This window comes from Lissotriton helveticus, chromosome 5_1 (genome assembly GCF_964261635.1).
Source record: "Lissotriton helveticus chromosome 5_1, aLisHel1.1, whole genome shotgun sequence".
NCBI lineage: Eukaryota > Metazoa > Chordata > Amphibia > Caudata > Salamandridae > Lissotriton > Lissotriton helveticus.
The window spans coordinates 1413997242-1414019786 of NC_136065.1; the positions used below are offsets into that span (position 1 = coordinate 1413997242).

Below are 22545 nucleotides of genomic sequence, written 5' to 3' on the forward strand. Positions count from 1 at the left end.
TTAAAACACCTCAGGTAACGTGGAACACATGAACACTCTTTCGTTATCCCAACATATCAATCCAGAACGAGGAGTAAATGAAGACACGTGCACGTTTGAAATGTTTATTTCTAATGCAGTGTTCTCAAGCGCATTATCTTAGCTAATACAAGCAAACATATTATAAGAAACAAAGTAATCAGCATAGTTACTAGTCCATAGAATACAAAAGGATAAAGCATGTTAAAATGCTAGAGGGAAGAAGGCTAAATAGCACCGAAATCTTACCCTCCCTTGCTAGTATATTATTTGATATCTAAGAAGGTCTCTTTGGGTTTTAGAAGGGCGGCCCCATACCTCTGATCCTAGTGGAAAGGGATCACATCATCTTCCACCAGCTCTCTGCATGCGAAGCATCATCAAGTGTGTGGCATGCTCTGTGTAGTGCAATATTAAAACGCGCCTAAAGCCAGAGTTGGCCGCAGCTGCTTGTATGTTATGTCTAGAACGTGCGAAGATCAGACCTCACAATATACAATAGCAAAACATATTATTCTCGTGTGAAGCAAAATATTCTACTAGACTCAAAGCTCTAATAACAATATGTGCCATGTGCAGAAGCAGCAGAAAGGTAAAATGGTGTTTAAACTCCTAAGAAGCTCATACTAACTTAACACAGTGTGAAGGCAAAGCAGATCTATATGACAGTTCTGTACACTAACTTACATTAATTTACTATTCCCACTCCAGTCTATATTAATTTGGGTTAGGTGCTGGACACTTAACTTAAATAATTTACTATTCCCACTCCAGTCTAAATTAAATTGGGGTAGGTGCTGGACACTGACTTAAATTAATTTACTATTCCCACTCCAGTCTATAATAATTTGGGATAGGTGCTGGACACGTAACCTAAATAATTTACTATTTCCACTCCAATGTAAATTAAATTGGGGCAGGTGCTGGACACTTAACCTAATTAATGTACTATTCCCACTCCAGTCTAAATTAAATTGAGGTAGGTGCTGGACAATGTGCCTAATTCATTTACTATTCTCACTCCAGTCTAAATTAAATTGGGATGGGTGCTGGACACTGAACCTAATTAATTTACGATTCCCACTCCAGTCTAAATTAACCCCTTGGGCGCTGGGGTACCCCCACTGTGCTGGGGGGCGGGGGTGCGCACAGCGCCCCGCTGCTCATGTTGGCCGTGTGCTCATGACGAGCTGAGCTCATCACGGCCACACCCGTTTGTCTGGAACGTTCAGCACAGCAGGGGAATTAACCTCGTGTGTGAGCGTTGGAGCCGTTATGACGAGCTAAGCTCGGCATGAGCACAAGGCAACCGTGGCTGATGATGAGCTGAGCTCATCATGAGCATGGGAGGGGTTAAATTGGGGTAGGTGCTGTACTCTTAACCTAATTCATTTACTATTCCAGCTCCAGTCTAAATTAAAATGTGGTAGGTGCAGGACACTGACTTAAATTAATTTACTATTCCCACTCCAGTCTAAATTAAATTGGGGTTGGTGCTGGACACAACCTAATGAATTTACTATTCCCACTCCAATCTAAATTAAATTGGGGTAGGTGCTGGACAATTAAACTAATTAATTTACCATTCAGACTCCAGTCTAAATTAAATTGAGTAAATTGGGGCAGGTGCTGGACACTGAGCCTAATTAATTTACTATTCCCACTCCAGTCTAAATTAAAATGGGATAGGTGCTGGACACTTAACCTAATTAATTTAGTATTCCCACTCCAATCTAAATTACATTGAGCTAGGTGCTGGACACTGAGCCTAATTAATTTACTCTTCCCACTCCAGTCTAAATTAATTTGGGGTAGGTGCTGGACACTGACTTAAATTAATTTGCTATTCCCAACCCAGTCTAAATTAAAGTGCGGTAGGTGCTGGACACAACCTAATTAATGTACTATTCCCACTCCAATCTAAATTAAACTGGGGTAGGTGCTGGACACTGAGCCTAATTAATTTACTATTCCCACTCCAATCTAAATTAAAATGGGTTAGGTGCTGGACACTGAGCCTAATTAATTTACTATTCCCACTCCAGTCTAAATTAAATTGTGGTAGGTGCTGGACACTTAACCTAATTGATTTACTATTCCCACTCCAGTCTAAATTAAATTGGGTAGGTGCTGGACACTGACTTAAATTAATGTACTTTTACCACTCCAGTCTAAATTAAATTGGGGTAGGTGCTGGACACTTAACCTAATTAATTTACTATTCCCACTCCAATCTAAATTAAATTGGGGTAGGTGCTGGACACTGAGCCTAATAAATGTACTATTCCCACTCCAGTCTAAATTGAATTGGGATAGGTGCTGGACACTTAACCTAATTAATGTACTATTCCCACTCCAGTCTAAATTAAATTGGGGTAGGTGCTGGACACTTAACCTAATTAATGTACTATTCCCACTCCAGTCTAAATTAAATTGGGGTAGGTGCTGGACACTTAACCTAACTAATTGACTATTCCCACTCCAAACTAAAATAAATTGAGTATGAGCTAAAATCTAAACCTAAATAATTTCAAATTATAGTAAATTTAAATTATAAAAATGAATAATATTAATAAGAATATTTGTATATAAATAAATATTCTAAATACTCACCACCCTTATCCACTATAGACTCAACATCCCACTCCTAAAATGTATTTTAAATTTGGAGAATTAAAAAAATTATTTCATATTTTATATTTAATTTTAAATTAATTTAATTTAATTTAAATATTTTAAAGAACTCCCCACGCTTATCCCCTATAATACCAACATTCCGCTCCTAAAATGTAATTTGAAATTCGAAATTTAATAAATTAATTTCCTAAATATATTTGAAATTTGTATTAATTAAATATACATATTTTAAAACACTACCCATCCTTATCCCCTATAAACCCAACATCCCGCTCCTAAAATTTAATTTGAAATTCAAAATTTAATAAATTAATTTCCTAAATAAATTTGACATTTTTATTGATTAAATATAAATATTTTAAAACACTACCCACCCTTACCCGTATAAACCCAACCTCCCGCTCCTAAAATTTAATTTGAAAGTCAAAATTTAATAAATTAATTTCCTAATTAAATGTGACATTTTTATTAATGAAATATAAATATTTTAAAACACTCCCCACCCTTATCCCCTTTAAACCCAATATCCCGTTCATAAAATTTATTTTGAAATTCGAAATGTAATAAATTAATTTCCTAATTAAATTTGACATTTTTATTATTTACATGTAAATATTTTAAAACACTCCCCACCCTTATCCCCTATAAACCCAACATCCCGCTCCTAAAACAATATTAAAAATAAAACATTATTATGTGTATATGTATATATATATATATATATATAAAAAAATTGAAACTTAACACTAACTACAAAATAACACAAAAAACATTCTAAAACGATATTTTTACATTTTGATATTTTTTATTCCGACATTACTTACCTCGATATTTCAAAAACTATGTGAAATCGAGTCTTTTTACTTCGATATACAGAACATCGATATTTCCAACTGTCGATATTTACAACTCGATATTTCTGTATATCAAAATAAAAGACTCAATATCTTCACTGTGCACCCTGGAAGATATATCACTTGGAGGCTCAGGGCAGGCTGTGCCACAGTGCGGCCAAGTGGTACCATTTGTTGGCCATATATTACCCCTGCCTGTTCATTGTTCTTTTTGGTCCTACATTCTCTAACGAAATGTCCTGGCATGTTTCAGTAGTGGCATGTTTGCCTGCCCCTGAATGTGTTTTGCCTATTTGCCAAACCTTCCTTGCCCTCCTTGCCCATTCCTGCTAATAAATCTGGGGGCATATTGCTGAGATTGGGAAGTGGTGTTTACAGGTGGCACGTCCAAAGACACTGTGCCCATCTGGGAAGCCGCAGTTGCAGTTCCTCCCTCTGTCCTCTGTGCTAGTTTCTGTTGCACTAATTTAGCTGCTGCTTTCTCAATTTTATCCTTCTCACTCTTTTCCTTGTCCTGTCTCCTTTTACAATAATGTATTATGTGAGCCTGTATCTCAGTCCATGATTTGGCTTCTAAGGCTACTATGTTGCCTAGTTTGTCCTGCACTTCAGCTAGTAATCCCTTCTTCAATATGTTATGAAACAGGATTGCATTTTGTCCAGTCACTCCTCATCTCTCCCCTACCTCCTGTGTCCATTTCTCTTTTGTTCTGCTTAGGAATTGTGCTGGGTCTTCATCTCGCTGCATTGTCTGTGCCATGAGAGATCCAATATCTGGCCTATCGGGGTACATTTGTCTTAGTTGTGTCCAAACAACTCCCCTTACTTTGTTGAAGTGTGCCTCATCACATTTTCAATTAGTCAATGTTACGTCCTTTACTCCTGCTTTTATGAACAGTGCATCTGTTTCATTTCCTATAAGGGAGCTTAATAAACTTTTGATGTGCCTATTGCAAGGGGTATCTCTGCTGTGTGTTTTTCAAAAGCAGCTATCCACTTCCCGGCACCTGCAGCAAGTGTTGGCAGCTGTTTTTTAAAGATTTTCTTTGTCCATCTGGGGCCATGGTATGTATTGGAGTGACCCTGAACCTTTAAATATTAAGGGCAGTTGTGACAGGACCGTGTCCCTATGTCCAGTAGGGTGACGTGAGTCATACTGTCTGGCATATCTTTGCCATATTCTCAGGCTGTCCTTCCTGTAAGGATAATCCCAGTCAGGATCCCCTATGCTGTGAAGGATACACATCTCCGCATTTGCAATGTCTCGTGGCTCAAAAGAACTATCTTGTGGCCATGGTGTCATTTGTGGTGCTAGTCCTTCTTTCCAACCTGCTAGATCATCAGTAAAAGGGACAACATTTTACCAACTCTGTTTTTGTTGGGTCACTATTTCATTGGGTGTCAGGTCACTGCCTGGGCACACAGGGAGTAGGCGTGCTGTGTCTTTTCTCAATGTCATTCTTCACGTCATGTTAAATGTCCCCTACTTCTCATAAGTGTGTGCATGCATTCCATCAAATCTCAATCTGTCTATCTCTTGCTGTCTCCTCTGTAAGGCCTTAGCACCCCTGTTGGTGTCTTCTGTCTCACAGGTAAATTGTGACTGTTCTCTATTATATTCGTTAATGATGGACATTCTTTTAACATGCTCTGTAACATCATCTAATGCCCCATCTGATCCTTTGTAAGATCTGTCTGACCTCATGTCTTCTTCACCTAAGAGGTTATGTGCACGGAGGAAGTCCTCCGAGCTTTGGTGTTCCATCATCTGTGACCTGTCTAGTGTCCTCCGATGCCACAAGGGCACCTCCTCTTTTTCCCAGGTTGTTCTTGTGTCCATCTGTCCGTCTTCTTGACCTACTTATCGCCACCCTCCTCTATCAGCCTCTAGCGTTCTGCAGGAGGTATTTTTGGTGGAAAGGCTACATTTTCTGTCCTCCTCTCACTCTCGGGGCTTAAATTCCTTGGACTGCTGACTGTTTTCCTAATAACACCTCTTCTCTGTGTGTCCTTTGAATCTAATTTTGGGTGTTGAACTTCACTTTTATCTTTCTTGATAGGTGCAGTTTCATCTACTAAATGAAGTGCTAAGGTAGCATCCACTGCTCCTACATATTTATTGTTGTCTCCCCCTGACATCTCCCAAGGTGTGCTAGCCATTCTTGGGCGTGGAGTTAGCAGGACATACTCACTGTGTTTGGAAGATGATTCTGATGGTAGGCTACACTCAGGATCTGGATATCCTAAAGCAGGCAGATGTGAAGAGGTGGGGAGGTGTCTTTAATGTATTAGCCTGCATTATATACATGCCCTGTACCTTTCAAATGTTTAAACTTGTTTGTGCCTCTCGGTTATCAAATGAGCCCCTTTCAGGACATGCATGTTCAAATTTTGATGTTGCCTTATGCCACTCCTTACAATATTTCTCTATTTTGTCCTTGTCACCAGGGAACACCTTAACCATGTGTTCTAAAGGTGTCTCCATTATTTATGAGGTGCACTTGGCCCCTGTTTAGTCTTAGTTTTGGGTCTAACTTGTCCCTGTTATAAGTATTCACTCTTCCTAATGGTATTACTTATTTTCAGTTCTATTATACTTTCCACCTGATACCCTTATCTACCTAATGGGTATTATGGTAGATTTAATTCAGGCTAGTCTCCTTGCTACTCATATAGGTGATAGGTTAATTTCTTGGGGGGCCTTCTGGGGGGTGTCTCACAGTGGGGTGAACCACTGCAATAGGTATTGTAGAATTCAAAACCAATTCCAATACCTTAAGAGTGGAAAGGTTCTGTTCAGAATCAACTGCAAGAAAATTAAGGACGTTCCTACCAAGTCTATGTGTTACTTCTTCTATGGTATGTGTACATTGAAAATAGCTATTTAGGTCCTCATCTTTACTATTTGATAGTACTTCTAGGCTCCAATCTGGAGGCTCTAAAGTTTGAATATAGAGATAATAATTGATAGCATCAGTATTTGTTGTGGGGTTCATGAGGTTGCTGTACACTACTCTTAATCACTGTAATGTGGAGGACACTGTCTTTGTGTTTAATCCTTTGGGACTGATCTTATTAATTATCTGACAGGCGTTTTACTGTCACATCAATGTATGTTGTTAGGAGACCCAGTGGTGATGTATAATCAATACCTAGGTGCTCACAAACCCCTGACATGAAAGTGTTATCTGATCCTACTAGGGCAAAACTACTACTATACTAGGGCAAAAACTACTACTACTGCTGCTGCTGCAGCTGGTTGCTTCTCCCGAACTCACAAGGAGGATATACTTCACTGCCTGTAACTACAAACTGTGACTTTCAAACTTAAAGTCTGAGATGACTTGTATTGTTCTGTTCTTACTCAGAATAAAGTTCCAATGAACAACAGGTTTTCTCACCTGTTTCTTTGCCACAATGTCAGAAGGTACGCTAGCTGTCCAGCTTCAAGTCCTACTCATTCCTGACCACTTCTGGCCCTTTTAGCCAGGTCCTCTAGTATTTATCGGACTTACCACCGGAGCTCTAGTCCTTGTTATTGTGTCAGTGCACAATCATGCATGCATTTTCCCACATATAAACATTAATAAAAAAAGAATACCATAAGACACATTATACTGTCAACATGCTACCTGTAAAGTATAAGGGACAACATTCGCACTGTTCTCACCTTTGAAGAATGGCAACTCCCACGCCCCACCTGTCCCAGAGAAATGGGAAGACCTTTCTAACCGGTGTCTTCTTACCTTCCTGTAGTTGCACAAAACCATCTCCATAAGGAGAGATGGTGCCCAGGGTGTGGCAGGAGGCAAGAAGAATTGGATGTCCTGGCTCAGCTTGCCACAATGATGAAGAGAAAAGATCTCTGTAAGAATAACACAGGAGCAGATTGACAATACAATATGGTTTAATGCATTAATCAGCTGGGGAGATCTGCCAGGCTCAGCAGAGACTGGAATCTGATGTCCAACGAACAGTTCAAAAGCAGTGGCTTATACACTGTAAAACCGCAAGAGAAAAAAGTTACAAGCATAGGATTAAAATCAGCAGTTACATGAATTTCCTGAAAACAAAACACATATAGATATGGGCCACATGGCCCTAGCATCTCATATTGGCAGAAATCTCCTCTGTAGTTTTCCTGTTCTCATATGTTATTAGCAACTTTTTACAGACATCTGTTTTCCTGTAAAGCAAGTGGTTTTATTTTTCCCTAACGCTTTTTGGCCATGCTTATCTGATCTCTGGTTTCATCCATCATGCCTAGCATCAGGTAAGTGTGACATGTGGTTTTCAACTGAAGCGACTTATGAGCAGTGGCAATGTTCGAATCTGGGCCAGTCTATCCTGTGCGCGTGCTTAATCTATGTGTGCAAGCATTAGTAACTTGGTTGCAAAAGACATGATTGACACCTTCCAGCTCAGTCTCGCTAGCAGATGGGCTTGTAGTTTTTGTATTTAAAACACTACTGGTTTCCTGAGTCTGGAAGAAGTTATGATCTACGCTTCGTGCAGTAGCTAATCTTTGTGACTGCAGGCCATTTCCTGACCTTTCAACAAACTGTGTGACCTGGTAAGTTCAGCTAAACTCATTGTCCCTGTAACATGCATTTTCTGACCTATTTCTCGTGCAGAGGCCTGGGCCTGTATTTCTACTGAGGCCTAAAGCTGCTTTTAACTTGGACCTTCTGCATAGAAGTTGCAGGCCTTAACTCTGTGTGTGTTTGCACAAAATGTATCCTATTTTTCCTTATATCAGGGGCTGCCAACTTCACTACACACATGGGTTACTCCCTGATTGGCATGCCAGTAATCTTCTTCACAAAACCAAAGGGGATGATGGACGGAGTGTTGGATATTGCAAGCACTCACCCCTAGTCAACTGATCTGGCTTTAATCCATCATCATTCTTTAGCTCACTCCGCCACCCCAGTTCAGACATGGCCATATGCAAATCAGTCTGACCCTGTGCCTCATAGGAACACTCCAGCCCAAACTGCCAAGCCATGTCTTCCCTGGACCGGAAACAAGCATCCTGGGACTGGTTTCTGGATAATCAGCCATCATCAGCCAGGCTAGCTTTAATCCAGTGGCAACGTGAGCAAGGGACCCACGTCTGGGCATACCCTGCCAACTCAGGGAGAACAAAGCAAAACCAAAGGGGATGATGGGCGGAGTGTTGAACATTGCAAGCACTCACCCCCAGTGAACTGATCTGGGTTTAATCCATCATCAGTCTTTAGATCACTCGCCACCCCAGTTCAGACATGGCCATATGCAAATCAGTCTGACCCTGTGCCTCAATGGAACAGTCCAGCCCGAACTGCCAAGCCATGTCTTTCCTGCACCGGAAACAAGCATCCTGGGACCAGTTTCTGGCTAATCAGCTGTCACCAGCCAGGCTAACTTGAATCCAGTGGCAAAGTGAGCAAGGGACCCACGTCTGGGACATACCCTGCCAACGTAGGGAGAACAAGGCAAAACCAAAGGGGATGATGACGGAGTGTTGAACATTGCAAGCACTCACCCCCAGTGAACTGATCTGGGTTTAATCCATCATTATTCTTTAACTCACTCCTCCACCCCAGTTCAGACATGGCCATATGCAAATCAGTCTGACCCTGTTCTTCATGTGAAAAGTCCAGCCCAAATTGCCAAGCCATGTCTTCCCTGGACCGGAATCAAGCATCCTGGGACCGGTTTCTGGCTAATCAGCTGTCATCAGCTAGGCTAGCTTGAATCCAGTGGCAAAGTGAGAAAGGGGATATTTAACAAAGGAAGGAGAGAGAGAGATATGGATTCGTTCTCCCTAGGTGACGTTTATAAAACAAGAAGAATCCATAAAGTTATGGGTTGACGATGTCCCTACTGTGGTTGGGAGCACGTCTGATGTTTTTAGGTACCCCTCACACACCAACAGGCCCCTTGGTGTCATGCTTCATCATCGGGGTCATCATATCCCTCTACGGGATACGGCGTGCTGCGACCAGCGAGTACGCGGGAGCACTCTTATGGCTATGTGTGGTGTATAGTGAGGGTTGTTTTTATCATATAGTGAGTGAGTGTGGTGGTGGGGTTGGGAAAGTGATTGGAAATTAAAAAGGACCTGACTCGTGGGTAGGCTCAAAAAACTTTAATGGTTCCCCGAGTTGGTACTATTAAAAAGATATCAGAGGAAGAGCGTAGTATTATGTGCGCTGCCTCTTGGTGTGTTTCAACATGTTTCGATGTAAGAACATCTTCTTCAGGACAGGGTTACACAAAATCCCCACCTTACTCACGTTTTTCTAATTTGTGTATATACAAAAAAGTGATATTTATTAGTGAAGGTCTATTATTGTACCTAAACTTTTAGCCGCTATTTTGCAGACCTGTAGAGAGAAAGGATAAAAAAAAATTCTGGTAGTCCTTGCTTTCAAAAAAGACCATGGGTTAAATACATCCGTGGTATTGGTCATGCAAAAAAAGTGCGGTCTTCAATATGTTGAAAAATAATCATGGCACGAAGTGTTTACTCTACACAACTATTTTTAACGTGCCTATTGTGAAAAATACTATTTCAAAAGTATTCGAAAAATATTCGAAAAAAGAGGACACATACAAAACGAACACACATACAACATAAAGCACACACTCTAGATTATGGCCATGTTTGGTGCCACCTGTACTTTCCAGTGGTGGTAAGGTAACTGTGCTGTAAACAGTAAAACGGCTGAAACATACTGTAAAAATGGGAGTTCATTGCTCCATGAGACCGTGTCTAACGTAGGGGTTACCCGGGCTTCCTTGCTGCCTGTGAAACAGGAAAAGTGGACAAGATATATACATCCTGCTGTTTATATTTTTTGGTACTTACAATGCCGTCTGGAAATGTCCGTTTCATTCAATTACTCACGGGTCTATGAGGAGAATCCCTCTTCGCTGCCCCTTACGCCGGCTCCGCTGTGTCTAAGAGTGTGTCTTAGACGGGCCCTTTTATGTGCTGGGTACACGCCCAGGTTTTTCTTAATTAGCGGCCGGTGTGCAGGTATTTAGTCAATTAGCCGCCGGACAGCCCATATTTGGTCCGCCGGTGATCTGCCTGTTAATTGGTGAGAGGCAATGCGGTTGTCTTACGCGCATGCGCATGGTAGTGGCCTTCCCCGTGTATAACCTGAGAGTGCGTCTCTGTTTCGCGCATGCGCATCACAACAAAACGGGACGAGTTGTTGTTTCTGTTGCTTAGTGAAACTTTGTGTGTATAACGTGAGAGTCCGTCACCGTTTCGCGCCTGCGCATCGCCTCAAAAACGGGATGAGTTGTTTTTGAGTGAAACTTTGTCATTATACCAAAAACTTCCATTCGTTTCTCTAATTTTCTATATATTAATGGGGCAGGAGTGCTGGCAGTGGGACTTTTGTGTTAAAGCATCCCGGCCCCTGTTATTCATGCTGCTCTGTGCATGCTCGCCACATCGAGCTCATGTTCCTTCTTTTCTATGTATTAGGCAAGCAAGATGGCTGGTGACCTATTACAGCACGGTCCCATGGTGGATATAACACTAGATGTGTATATTTAGAGGTATCTTAATGTAAACTCAGATTCTTAATTGCCCCCATGGTATGTCATCGTTGAGGCCTGATATATGGGTCCCCAAACGGAACACCCAACGTTGCTCCTTCTCAAAAAGGCCATGTTCAGAGGGCAATTGTTCAATTATGGTCCAGTGGATGTCATTGACACAGTGTCCCATCTCCAGGAAGTGGTTGGCCATTTTGGTGGTGCTTTTCTTGCACCGTATATTGCTCTTATGTTCATTGAGTCTTGTTTTTATTGCTCTTGTTGTCATGCCAATGTATTCCAGACGGCAGGGGCACGTAATCATGTAGACAACGTTTTTGCTGTTGCAGTTTGTCAACCTTCTCTGCTCCCATTTCGTGCCATTGGTGAAGGTAAGTTGTTTACTCCTTTTTGTCAGGTGACAGCTGGCACAGTTGCCACATGGGAAATGACCCTGTGTCCCATGCACAGAAGGTTGGTGTTGCGGAGAAATTCTGGGGCGTGTATGTACAAGGATGTCCTTAAGGGTTCTTCCCGCGTCTGTGGGAGAACATTGGTTTTTCTATCTCCAACTCACCGCAATTCAGGATGCGCCAATGCTTGTTCACTATTTTTGACACCTCATTCGAATGGGTGTTGTATGTGGTGATACATATTGGCCTGGTTTGTTTCTCACTGGTTACCACCTTGTTTTCAAGGAGAGCCTCTCTGTTGTTGTTCTTGGCTCTCTTCATTGCTGTGTTGATTACTCTGTCCGGGTACTTCCTAGCTTGCAGTTTCATCTTTAGGTCCTTGGCCTGTGATTTGTAGCTGTCCATTTGTGTGCAATTCCTCCTGAGCCTCAGGAACTGACCATAGGGGAGGTTCATCCGGAGGTGTCGCGGATGAAAACTGTCATACTGAAGTAGACAATTCCTGGCCGTGGGTTTAAAATGTGTAGTAGTTTCCAACCCTCCATTCCGATGGTAGATGTTGAGGTCAAGAAAAACCAGTTCCTCTTTAGAAACTGAATGGGTGAATTTCAGGAAGCGATCTTGGGTGTTAAGCCATTCCATGAAACTGGTCACTGTCTCTATGTCGCCTTCCCAGATGATGAAAATGTCATCGATGTATCGCTTCCAGGTGAGTATATTGCCTCTGTAGGGGTTCCGTGGAGTCAGGATTTTGTTGGTTTCCATATGGTGCACATACAACCCCGCCAGACTCGGCGCAAATGTGCTCCCCATGCTCGTGCCATGGCTTTGGAGGTATATGGTGCCATTAAACTCGAAAAAGTTCTTAGTCAGAGCTAGTGCAATGCACTCCATTACCACTCCTCTTGGAGTTTGGTACCGCCAGCTTGCATTGTACAGAACTTCCTCAATTATGGCCAGGGTTTCGTCATGGGGGAGGCTGGTGTACAAGCTCTCCACATCCAGGCTGAGTAGTAGTTGGTGGTTTGGATCAAATGGTAGGTCTTGGAGTAATTGTAAGACAGCTTTTGTATCTTTCAGATAGGTGTCTGTGGCCTGGATTAGAGGTCGTAAGAATGCGTCTGAGAATTTCGAGAGTGGTTCGAGGATTGAACCGATACCCGAGACAATGGGTCTCCCGGGTGGGTTGTCTATGTTTTTGTGGATTTTGGGTATGCAGTAAAACTGGGGTGTCCGTGGATGGCTCTGTATTAAGAATTCAGATTCTTTTTTGGACAGCCAGTCATGTGTCACAGCCTCTTCAATCATTCCACCAATGGTTCTCCTTAGGGATTCGGTAGGGTCTTGTGCAAGTACAGTGTAATTGCGTCTGTCTGATAGGAGTCTCAGGCATTCCTGGTTGTATGCCTCTGTTGTTAGCATGACAATCGCTCCGCCCTTATCGGCGGGTTTTATGGTTATGGCCTGGTTTTTGGTCAATTCACGTATTGCCAATTGTTCCTCTTTGCTGGTATTATGGAAAACTGGTCGTACTGTGGAATTCAAATTCTTCAGGTCGTTCATTACCGCCTTTTCGAAGGTTAATACTTCGATGGGTAGCAGGGCATCAGGTGGTGTAAAAGATGATAAGGGTCTCAAACCCGTGTCTGTCTCTGGGATACTTTCTTTGTCCTTAAAGAAAACCTGCAACTTAATTTTGCGTAGAAATTCTTGTAATTCCGCGTGTAGTTTGAAAGAATCCAATTTGTTAGTGGGGACGAAACTCAGTCCTTTGTTCAGTACTGCCCTTTGTGTTGTTGTCAGTTCCCATGGTGTAATGTTCACTACTAGGTCCCTCTGGAACTGGCTGAGGGGTTCGATAGTGCCCCTGTCATGCTCCTCGTGTTCACCCTCGGGTCCTCTTGGTTTGGGTCTTGCCACATCACTGTGTTGCCTTTTCTGTTTCGCCCTCTGTTGGTGCCCCGGCGGGTGCCTAAAAAAGGCTGATTGCTGTAAAAGTTTGGGTCATACTCAGGCATCCATGGCTGGTACATCGGACATTAAACCAGCAGAACTCAAAAAAAGGCTGGAAGAACTGAACCAACAAATGGCAGATTTCGAGGCCACACTAAAACAAAGCAAATTCAAGAAACTGGGTAAAGACAAAGATCGCTTCACTCCGGAGACAGCCTACCCATACACAAAAGACGACTACAATAAAAGCAACGCCAACAGTGACCATGATAGCGATGGCTCAGACAGCAGTTCCTCTAGCTCAAGCACCCGCAACAACCAGCGGCAAAGAGGGTACCAAAGACGTCAAGGCCAAACCTATCCGAGACAGAGAGGTTGGCGGGGTTATCAGGCACAACCGTTCCAGCCTCCTTTCACAGCACCAACACCTTTCCCGCCATTCAACTATGGTCAAGGCCCGTTCGGTCCGATGTACCAGCCATGGATGCCTGAGTATGACCCAAACTTTTACAGCAATCAGCCTTTTTTAGGCACCCGCCGGGGCACCAACAGAGGGCGAAACAGAAAAGGCAACACAGTGATGTGGCAAGACCCAAACCAAGAGGACCCGAGGGTGAACACGAGGAGCATGACAGGGGCACTATCGAACCCCTCAACCAGTTCCAGAGGGACCTAGTAGTGAACATTACACCATGGGAACTGACAACAACACAAAGGGCAGTACTGAACAAAGGACTGAGTTTCGTCCCCACTAACAAATTGGATTCTTTCAAACTACACGCGGAATTACAAGAATTTCTACGCAAAATTAAGTTGCAGGTTTTCTTTAAGGACAAAGAAAGTATCCCAGAGACAGACACGGGTTTGAGACCCTTATCATCTTTTACACCACCTGATGCCCTGCTACCCATCGAAGTATTAACCTTCGAAAAGGCGGTAATGAACGACCTGAAGAATTTGAATTCCACAGTACGACCAGTTTTCCATAATACCAGCAAAGAGGAACAATTGGCAATACGTGAATTGACCAAAAACCAGGCCATAACCATAAAACCCGCCGATAAGGGCGGAGCGATTGTCATGCTAACAACAGAGGCATACAACCAGGAATGCCTGAGACTCCTATCAGACAGACGCAATTACACTGTACTTGCACAAGACCCTACCGAATCCCTAAGTAGAACCATTGGTGGAATGATTGAAGAGGCTGTGACACATGACTGGCTGTCCAAAAAAGAATCTGAATTCTTAATACAGAGCCATCCACAGACACCCCAGTTTTACTGCATACCCAAAATCCACAAAAACATAGACAACCCACCCGGGAGACCCATTGTCTCGGGTATCGGTTCAATCCTCGAACCACTCTCGAAATTCTCAGACGCATTCTTACGACCTCTAATCCAGGCCACAGACACCTATCTGAAAGATACAAAAGCTGTCTTACAATTACTCCAAGACCTACCATTTGATCCAAACCACCAACTACTACTCAGCCTGGATGTGGAGAGCTTGTACACCAGCCTCCCCCATGACGAAACCCTGGCCATAATTGAGGAAGTTCTGTACAATGCAAGCTGGCGGTACCAAACTCCAAGAGGAGTGGTAATGGAGTGCATTGCACTAGCTCTGACTAAGAACTTTTTCGAGTTTAATGGCACCATATACCTCCAAAGCCATGGCACGAGCATGGGGAGCACATTTGCGCCGAGTCTGGCGGGGTTGTATGTGCACCATATGGAAACCAACAAAATCCTGACTCCACGGAACCCCTACAGAGGCAATATACTCACCTGGAAGCGATACATCGATGACATTTTCATCATCTGGGAAGGCGACATAGAGACAGTGACCAGTTTCATGGAATGGCTTAACACCCAAGATCGCTTCCTGAAATTCACCCATTCAGTTTCTAAAGAGGAACTGGTTTTTCTTGACCTCAACATCTACCATCGGAATGGAGGGTTGGAAACTACTACACATTTTAAACCCACGGCCAGGAATTGTCTACTTCAGTATGACAGTTTTCATCCGCGACACCTCCGGATGAACCTCCCCTATGGTCAGTTCCTGAGGCTCAGGAGGAATTGCACACAAATGGACAGCTACAAATCACAGGCCAAGGACCTAAAGATGAAACTGCAAGCTAGGAAGTACCCGGACAGAGTAATCAACACAGCAATGAAGAGAGCCAAGAACAACAACAGAGAGGCTCTCCTTGAAAACAAGGTGGTAACCAGTGAGAAACAAACCAGGCCAATATGTATCACCACATACAACACCCATTCGAATGAGGTGTCAAAAATAGTGAACAAGCATTGGCGCATCCTGAATTGCGGTGAGTTGGAGATAGAAAAACCAATGTTCTCCCACAGACGCGGGAAGAACCTTAAGGACATCCTTGTACATACACGCCCCAGAATTTCTCCGCAACACCAACCTTCTGTGCATGGGACACAGGGTCATTTCCCATGTGGCAACTGTGCCAGCTGTCACCTGACAAAAAGGAGTAAACAACTTACCTTCACCAATGGCACGAAATGGGAGCAGAGAAGGTTGACAAACTGCAACAGCAAAAACGTTGTCTACATGATTACGTGCCCCTGCCTTCTGGAATACATTGGCATGACAACAAGAGCAATAAAAACAAGACTCAATGAACATAAGAGCAATATACAGTGCAAGAAAAGCACCACCAAAATGGCCAACCACTTCCTGGAGATGGGACACTGTGTCAATGACATCCACTGGACCATAATTGAACAATTGCCCTCTGAACATGGCCTTTTTGAGAAGGAGCAACGTTGGGTGTTCCATTTGGGGACCCATATATCAGGCCTCAACGATGACATACCATGGGGGCAATTAAGAATCTGAGTTTACATTAAGATACCTCTAAATATACACATCTAGTGTTATATCCACCATGGGACCGTGCTGTAATAGGTCACCAGCCATCTTGCTTGCCTAATACATAGAAAAGAAGGAACATGAGCTCGATGTGGCGAGCATGCACAGAGCAGCATGAATAACAGGGGCCGGGATGCTTTAACACAAAAGTCCCACTGCCAGCACTCCTGCCCCATTAATATATAGAAAATTAGAGAAACGAATGGAAGTTTTTGGTATAATGACAAAGTTTCACTCAAAAACAACTCATCCCGTTTTTGAGGCGATGCGCAGGCGCGAAACGGTGACGGACTCTCACGTTATACACACAAAGTTTCACTAAGCAACAGAAACAACAACTCGTCCCGTTTTGTTGTGATGCGCATGCGCGAAACAGAGACGCACTCTCACGTTATACACGGGGAAGGCCACTACCATGCGCAAGCGCGTAAGACAACCGCATTGCCTCTCACCAATTAACAGGCAGATCACCGGTGGACCAAATATGGGCTGTCCGGCGGCTAATTGACTAAATACCTGCACACCGGCCGCTAATTAAGAAAAACCTGGGCGTGTACCCAGCACATAAAAGGGCCCGTCTAAGACACACTCTTAGACACAGCGGAGCCGGCGTAAGGGGCAGCGAAGAGGGATTCTCCTCATAGACCCGTGAGTAATTGAATGAAACGGACATTTCCAGACGGCATTGTAAGTACCAAAAAATATAAACAGCGGGATGTATATATCTTGTCCACTTTTCCTGTTTCACAGGCAGCAAGGAAGCCCGGGTAACCCCTACGTTAGACACGGTCTCATGGAGCAATGAACTCCCATTTTTACAGTATGTTTCAGCCGTTTTACTGTTTACAGCACAGTTACCTTACCACCACTGGAAAGTACAGGTGGCACCAAACATGGCCATAATCTAGAGTGTGTGCTTTATGTTGTATGTGTGTTCGTTTTGTATGTGTCCTCTTTTTTCGAATATTTTTCGAATACTTTTGAAATAGTATTTTTCACAATAGGCACGTTAAAAATAGTTGTGTAGAGTAAACAATTCGTGCCATGATTATTTTTCAACATATTGAAGACCGCACTTTTTTTGCATGACCAATACCACGGATGTATTTAACCCATGGTCTTTTTTGAAAGCAAGGACTACCAGAATTTTTTTTTATCCTTTCTCTCTACAGGTCTGCAAAATAGCGGCTAAAAGTTTAGGCACAATAATAGACCTTCACTAATAAATATCACTTTTTTGTATATACACAAATTAGAAAAACGTGAGTAAGGTGGGGATTTTGTGTAACCCTGTCCTGAAGAAGATGTTCTTACATCGAAACATGTTGACACACACCAAGAGGCAGCGCACATAATACTACGCTCTTCCTCTGATATCTTTTTAATAGTACCAACTCGGGGAACCATTAAAGTTTTTTGAGCCTACCCACGAGTCAGGTCCTTTTTAATTTCCAATCACTTTCCCAACCCCACCACCACACTCACTCACTATATGATAAAAACAACCCTCACTATACACCACACATAGCCATAAGAGTGCTCCCGCGTACTCGCTGGTCGCAGCACGCCGTATCCCGTAGAGGGATACGATGACCCCGATGATGAAGCATGACACCAAGGGGCCTGTTGGTGTGTGAGGGGTACCTAAAAACATCAGACGTGCTCCCAACCACAGTAGGGACATCGTCAACCCATAACTTTATGGACTCTTCTTGTTTTATAAAAGTGAGAAAGGGACCCATGTTTGGGCAATCAGGTCACACAGGCTGTGACCTGATTGGAGCAACAGCTGTTCCCTCACACTTTACTTCAGCGATCCAAACCCCACGATCTCTCACTGTAGCTCACACTCTTTAGCACTCTCCTCTTCCTCACAGGGCATACTGGTCTTGGCAAGCAGTCAGGGACTGGTGCTCCAGGCTCCAGAGGTTGATGGTCTTGGCTTTACTGTTTGGTGTCATCTTACCCAGCAGGTGTATGGGCAGGCCTTAGCCTCCAGTCCTGGTCAGAGGAAGAAGTCTCTCAGAGCTTCTCTTCCTTGCAACAGCCTGTCTGGCAGACTGACAATTGACAATTCTGGGGGTCTTGAGCTTCCTTTCTTATAGATTATTTCAAATATACCAAATGTGATTTAGGGTATGAGTCTTTGAAGTTTATGTTGTGGGTCTGCTTCCTTTGCCCTGTCCTTTCTCCAGAAAGCAGTCTGTCACAGCAAGAGGGACTCCAACTCTGATAGCCCCACAACACAGGGCATGAGAGTGAATAGAGGTTTACACCTGGATAACCAGCCACAGTGACATCAAAACGTTACCCCGGGGCCCCATCCCAACTCTTCAAGATTCTTTTATTAGTCCCATCTCCCTCTTGAAATGTGCCCAGACAGTTTACAGCGACCTCTCTCTGAATCAAGGATCACCCTTTGAAGTATACTGAGGAGCCTGACTCTCCCTTCCTCCAGTCAGTCCCACCCATCTCATAGTAATTCAGCAATCCACAAATCTGCCTGGTGGGATTCCTTTACTTTGTCATGCTCTGCCGGTCAGTCCTGGGACTCCCAAAATGGAACCCAAAATCTACCATGTATCGTACCATTCACAGGCACACATGCACAGCACATCCATATAAAATAGATATACTGCACTGCACTGAATCTTTCATGTATTGTACAATTCATAGGCATGCATACACCCAACACATGCATATAACACACACACACACACTGCATAGCACTACATAATAGTCTGATGTATGCCAAGTTAAGCACACAGCAGTAGAACATTTCATGTGTTAGCCTGTAGGCCTTACTCCAGTGACACAGGTAAAAAAGGCCCTCTCACTGAAGAACCGGGTTTTAGAACCTAGCGGCGCCAGAGGCACGCCCAAAGTCTTCGGGTTCACCTGTCTTAGAATACAGAGACACGGGATACTTCTGAGTGGCGTCAAAGATCAAATTTATTGGCTGTAGCCAGCAACAGAAGTCCTAGAAATCATCATGGTATGAGTTCTCAGGAGATTGCTCAATTTTACAAAGCAAGTCATCCCTTTTTATGCAAAAAATCACATTCCAGACAAATACCTAACATTTACAAACTGTCCAATCACATGTATCCGCACCAGAGGTATCGCATGCAGGTAAAACCCACTTTTCAGTTGCCCAGCCCATGATCAATCATCGGTCAAACCAAACATTCTTCTTTAGACAGGTTGAACAAACCCATAATAAAAAAGGCCACAACCCAATCACAAATAGACCATAAAGAAAGGAGCAGATACAGGTGAGAGTAGGATAAGGCATATTTGTGTGCAGTAAAACTTTATGATTGCAAAAAACATAGTTGATGGACAGAATGTAGAACAATGTCATACATTCATCCCAGTACAAGGATCTGGGCCTAAATCCATCGTTTTTTGCACTCCACACCACCCTGGGTTAGACACTGGCTATATGCAAATCAGCTCTGACCCTGTGCCTCATGGGAACAGTCCAGTCCGAACTACCAAGCCATGTCTTTCCCAGACCGGAATCAAGCATCCAAGGACCGGTTTCTGGCTATCAGCCTTCATCAGCCTGGATAGCTTGACTCCAGTGGTGTGGAGAGCCTGGGACTCACGTCTGAGCATACCCATCCCACTCGGGGGAAAATTGCAAAAAACATAGTTGATGGACAGAATGTAGAACAATGTCATACATTCATCCCAGTACAAGGATCTGGGCCTAAATCCATCGTTTTTTTGCACTCCACACCACCCTGGGTTAGACACTGGCTATATGCAAATCAGCTCTGACCCTGTGCCTCATGGGAACAGTCCAGTCCGAACTACCAAGCCATGTCTTTCCCAGACCAGAATCAAGCATCCAAGGACCGGTTTCTGACTATCAGCCTTCATCAGCCTGGATAGCTTGACTCCAGTGGCGTGGAGAGCCTGGGACTCACGTCTGAGCATACCCAGCCCACTCGGGGTGAAAATTGCAAAAAACATAGTTGATGGACAGAATGTAGAACAATGTTATACATTCATCCCAGTACAAGGATCTGGGCCTAAATCCATATTTTTTTGCACTCCACACCACCCCAGGTCAGACATGGCCATATGCAAATCAGCCTTGACCCTGTGCCTCATGGGAACAGTCCAGCCCGTCAGTGCAATCAACTCTGCTGCTTGGGCTGAATTTTGTGGGATACGTCCAGCTTCAACGATCGTACACATATGCTGCAGTCGTATCACCATTCGGGAGCTTGTAGCATGACCCATCAACCCATAGCGTACCATCAGGATCCGAAAGAGGAGTGTATTTCAGGTCGACTCTACCCTTCGTCTCCTCTTCCGTCCTCAAAAAACAATCATGCTGTTCCTGACCATCTGTATCTACAGAAATCGGCAACAATGTTGCTGGATTCAATACATTACACTGCTTGATGTGCACATGACTAGCCAAAAGCGTCAACTCATAACCCGACAACCACGCACTAGTAAGGTGCTGAGTCTTTGTTCTATTTAACAGAGTATCCACTGCATGTGGAACCATCACGACCAATGTATTATCCATCACCAATCCAGCAGACTGTCGGATGGAAACAGCCGCTGCCGCTGTAGCTCTTAAGCAACTTGGCAACGCTCTAGCTACCGGATCTAAAGTCGACAAGAAATACGCACATGGACGTTGCTTATCACCAAATTGTTGAGTCAAAACTGACAATGCACAACCCTCTCTCTTGTGGACATAGAGTGTAAAAGGCTTACTGTAGTCAGGAGCACCCAACACTGGAGCAGAACACAACGCATCACGCAATTCAGAAAAACTTTTCTGACAATCGTCGGACCAAGGAAGAGGGTTCGGTATATCCTTACAAGTCAATGCCAATAGAGGTTTTGCCAATAAAGAAAAGTTTGGAATCCACTGTCTACAATACGACGTGATACCCAAGAAAGCACGCACTTCTCTCTGTGTACTTGGCACAGTCATTCGAGCAATCGCTTGAATTCGTTCTGGGGTCAACCTTCTTCCCTCCTTCGACAAGAGATGACCTAAGTAGGTCACTTCTTGGCGACAATACTGCAACTTAGAAGGTGACACTTTATGATGCAAGTCCGACAAATGTCGCAACAAAGAAATAGTAGCTTCTTTACAAGTTTCCTCATCATCAGCAGCCACTAATAAATCGTCAACATACTGAATAAGAGCAGTACCAGCAGGCAACGCAAGAGTATCAAGCTGAGTCTTCAAAGCCTGGCTATGAATAGAAGGACTTTCGCAATAGCCTTGGGGAGCTCTCTTAAACCGGAAGCTTCGGCCTCCTAAAGAGAAGCCAAAAATATCTCTACTTTCCTCAGCAATTGGAATGCTGAAGAAAGCATTCTTTAGATCTATAACCGAAAACCTGGCAGCTGAAGCAGGAATCAAAGTCAACAAAGCAGTAATATCCGGAACAACTGGAAACTGTGGCACGACAATCTTGTTAACCTCTCTAAGATTGATCACAAACCTATAAACAGGTGGCTGAGTAGAGTCAGTGCCCTTCAGAACAGGCAAAACGGGACTGTTACACACATTACCTCTCGTTTCTTCAATCACATCTTTCTCAATCAAATCATAGATGATCGCTAAAAGCGCTCTTTCACCATTGCTAGAAATCCTATATTGGGGGATGCGCGGCAATTTAACATTCGCTTTAAGCGTTACAACGTAAGGTGGAATCTCCAAAAGACCCACATCATTAGGACCAGTAGCCCAAAAAGTATCAGGGAGAGAACGCAATTCTGGTGGAAGCCGATCTTTAGACAAATACATCGGAGAGATCACTTTCTTACCCAATGTTAGCTGTACTCCCGAAGGAGAACAACATAATGTTGCATGCAACCTTTTCAACAAATCCAAACCCAACAAATTCTCACCACAACCTGTCGTTAAAATGAGAGGTGCTTCCAACTCACAAGGCCCTATAGAAAGAGACAAGGGACTAGAAACTGGGTTACGAACTGGGGCGCCAGAGAATCCTACTGAAACATTAGTTAAGCCAGACAAAGGTGCGCCAGGGAGTTTAGAGTGCATGATAGAACTCTTCGCTGTACCAGTATCGAAAAGAAAAGGCTCTACCACACCCGATGTGGCTACTGCAACATAAGGCCCACTCTGATCTACTGGAACCGACACTACTCCCTCTCTTTGTCCATGGCTGTCCTAGCAATCATTATAATCAGCATTCTCAATCTCAACATTA

The 22545-nt window shown here is 43.5% G+C and overlaps 1 pseudogene; it reads right to left on the minus strand.

Moving 5' to 3' along the window:
- LOC144752665 (uncharacterized) overlaps window positions 1–12226 on the minus strand; it is a 147962-nt pseudogene extending 135736 nt beyond the window's left edge.
- Between the last annotated feature and the right edge of the window lie 10319 nt (window positions 12227–22545).